This window comes from Macadamia integrifolia, chromosome 10 (genome assembly GCF_013358625.1).
Source record: "Macadamia integrifolia cultivar HAES 741 chromosome 10, SCU_Mint_v3, whole genome shotgun sequence".
NCBI lineage: Eukaryota > Viridiplantae > Streptophyta > Magnoliopsida > Proteales > Proteaceae > Macadamia > Macadamia integrifolia.
The window spans coordinates 2,794,572-2,798,222 of NC_056566.1; the positions used below are offsets into that span (position 1 = coordinate 2,794,572).

Sequence of the window (3,651 nt, forward strand, 5' to 3'; positions counted from 1 at the left end):
TTAGAATATTCTATATCGGTTCTCAGGGGTCTATATCGGGACTTGGTTTCCCTCTTGTGAATAGGTCCCTTCTTTAAACCCAAAAAGCATAGACACCAAATACCCCATTCCGTCAAAAGGCCCCATGTTACTGTACTATACGTTGGGTTCAGATTTGTAACCCTACATGCGAGTTGCCATGGAGAGGGGTGATTTGGTCAATCTAAACCGTTGGTTCATTTATGTAAAGAGTTGGTGATGATGACGTATCGATTTTGAGAAAAATATCTTTAATTTCAGCCATTTACCATCCATCTATCCATCCAACGGTTGGGAGGACTTAAATCCCCGTATTACCAAGGATTGATAAATGTATCTTTAATTCCAGCCATTTACATCCCATCCATCCAATGTGTGGAAGGACTTAAAACCCGTATTCCTAAGGATTGATAAATGTTAGGACGTATGTCCAGTCTTCCGAGCTATTGAATAGGTGGGAGGTAAATGATTGGACATAGTTGGAAACGAGTTGGAATCTTCAATTTTGAGTCTATTGGGTGCCCGACATAGTGAGATGATCATTTTCCATTCATTTGATTATGTTATGAAAAGAGATCATCTCTGATCAATCTAAGGGGTAGTGTAAGTAATTAACTTAGTACGAGCCATAAACTTCGACTCCCATCAAGCGCATCGACCAATATAGATAAAATTTTCATTTTTCATAAAGGATGACACAATCATTTAGTCCCTCATTTTATGTGGACACATGGGGTCACATTGCCTTTTAAATTATTATCTTTTTTGTCATTACAAAAAAAAATAGCTTCATTTCAACGCATACTAGAGTCCAATAATCATGTAAGCAGGACAAAGCCAAGGTTTTTACCAAAAAAACAAAAAAAGACAAAGCCAAGGTTAAAGAACCTAGAATGAGATCTAGAATTGCCACAATTCTAGGGAGACCTTTTGTTAAGAAAAAATAAATTATCGGAGGAAACTACTCTTTCTCGTCATGTTCCATGGCAAATTCCTCGGAAGCTCTACCTTAGGGGCGTCAATTCAAGTCCGCACCTACACCAATAGGCTTAATCGAATTTGGCACGTTTATGACCCAACCTAGATCGACCCGATTGATAAACATTGAGTCCGACACGTTTATAAACAGATAGTACACGGTGTAGCCACCTAGCTTGACAGGCACCTGACCGGCCTGACACATTTACAAGCCCGACTTGAATTGACTCATTTAAGCCCAACCTAGCCCGCCCCCTTTAATATTACTTATATTTTTTTAATTTTTTTTAATACTATTTGTATTTAGTGCTAAGGCCATGTGATATGTACAATAGAGATGGTGGTGATTGTTCTCAAAACATTCATTTTTTTCAAACATAGTTTAATTGATTTAAACTTGTTCAACTTGGGTTGTGTAGGCATAATTGATTTGAGTTTCGTTGGGTTAAAGATCAAGTACCTTAGCAACTTAGCTGTTTTGTCAATCTTTGGCTTAATCCATTTTAACTATGGGATATTTCTCTGTTATGTCCATCTTTGCCTCATTTTATTTGTATTCCTTTCAAGCACCTTTAAAAGACCAATTTTAAAGAGGACCCGTTTAAAGTTAAATAAGTCTATAGCCCGGTTAAGGCCCGATTAATGCCCATTTATGGTAGCCCGATTAAAGTGCGAAGACTGACCGGCCTGATTATCAACTGTACCATGCTCGCACTAACTAAGCCCGTTTAGCTAAACGAGCGTTCACGATGCAGCCCTAGAAATTAGCCTGACCCGAGTAGGCCCAACTGAGACCGGCCCGGCCCAACCGATTGACACCCCTATCTACCATGAAGGCTGCCAAACAAGGATTCAAGAATCCAGAATCAGATAGGTAAACCGGCCGATATGGATTGGAATCTGTCGTAATGGATCTAACAAATCACCACCAATTCCGTCCGATTTGTATCCGATCCGCACTACAAACTTTACCCATGAACGGTGATACTTAAAGAAGAGTCTAAGAAAGGTGATGTTGATAGTATGGGTGTCAATCCCAAGCTCGCACCGATACTGACCGAGCACAACCATTTAAAGACCTGCCTGTCCTGCATCGATAATTAAACAGGCCAGGCTTAAGCCTAGGCCGTTTATAAATAGGTAATACACAATGCAAAGAGTAAGCCCAAAGGGCGACCAACAGGCCCAGCCTGTTTACAAGCCTGACTCGACCCGACGCTTCTAGCCCGTTCGTTTGTATGTATATTTTTTAATTTTTTTTATAGAATAGGATATATATTGATTTTTTTTATTATTGGATATAATTAAGTGAAATATATTTTCTAAATTGTTGATAATTTAATAAAATATATTAAACTATCTTAAATCAGATAATTAAAGATCGTTTAAAGCCTGTTAAAAGCTTTATTAATATATTACCTTATTTAATGCCTGATTATGGTCCAACTAACCCGATTAGGAGAAGCCCAGTTAAAACCCAAAACCCAGCCGAATCCAACACGAAACCAATTCATTCCTTAGATCGTTAGGTCATGATCCCAAGGTATAGGCCCAGCTAAGCCCGATTGAGACCAAACCGACTCGATTGATTGGCAGCCCTAGTTGATCCCATTGACTGTTATTAGATAGGTAAGAATTTGGCGTTCGTTCGTGGAAAATATGAAGATGTATCGGTGAAAGAGTGTAGGGAGAGAAGAATGGGAGGGTAGAGAATAAAGAAACTCCATGGAGAAACTTAGGGAACGTCGTGGAAACCCTCAAGAAACCAGATTTAACCCAAAAGCAAGATTCATCTGACTTCATATATTACATAGGGTGATTCAGAATACATAGATGACTAGACCGTTTGCTCCATTGGAATCACTCTTACATCACAAGGAAAGATTGCCAAATTAAATCATCATAAAATACTCAGACCAATATAATTTAAGTTGACTCTGGAATCATCTTCATCTACCATGTCCTATAAGTATGTAAAATCACCTGCGAAGTATATGCACAGAATCAAGGACATTCCAGCTCATGCAAACCATTCTGAGAAAGAATAAACCCATGAGCTAGCTCTAATACGAAAGAGGAGGAAGGGTTCATTCTGAAAAGATTTCAAAAAGAAATTACCATTGGCACCATTTTACCATCCCTTCTACTCTATTCAGCCTGCAAGCACACAAAACATGAATCAAATTAGATAATCGTTTTTACCATCTACTGTATTCACTTCTCAGTCACTTATGATGTAGTCATCATGCACCACCCATGTTGAACATTCAACTGATATGATGTTGGGAGTTGGGACATCCTTGATCATTCACAACTTCCATGATACAGGAGAGGAAAACAATCAAGAAAATTAAATCAACAGATCAACCCATCGTGGCTGGATGAAAATGTGAATATAACCAAAAAGTGGATTTCCAGTTCACTTGACGGATTTTATTTCTTTGAGATCATGTATGTTAAAGATTGCATGGCCTGGTGAGGTCGGCAGAGGGTCCCCCTTTGCAGATGGATTTTGATCCACCTTGAGACATGAAACGAATTAAAAAAAGAAAAATGGAAGTCATAGCAAAAAGAAATGGTATTGGGATCATTTGTCCTATATGTGCAAATAATAATGGAGCAGACAAAAAGGCCTCTCTCTCTCTCTCTCTCTCT

The 3,651-nt window shown here is 38.6% G+C and overlaps 1 protein-coding gene across 2 annotated transcripts in view; it reads right to left on the reverse strand.

Moving 5' to 3' along the window:
* Nucleotides 1-2,766: 2,766 nt before the first annotated feature.
* The window catches only part of LOC122090987 (thioredoxin-like protein 4B), a 5,101-nt gene continuing 4,216 nt past the window's right edge, over nucleotides 2,767-3,651 (reverse strand). The window contains exons 5-6 of one of the 2 annotated variants that reach the window (XM_042660772.1): nucleotides 3,115-3,153; nucleotides 2,767-2,979 (exon numbers count right to left, since the gene is read on the reverse strand). The gene's annotated coding sequence lies outside the window, so the exon portion shown is untranslated. Of the gene's footprint in view, nucleotides 3,031-3,114; nucleotides 3,154-3,651 lie in introns of both variants that reach the window. The other variant, XM_042660773.1, reaches the window with a different exon arrangement.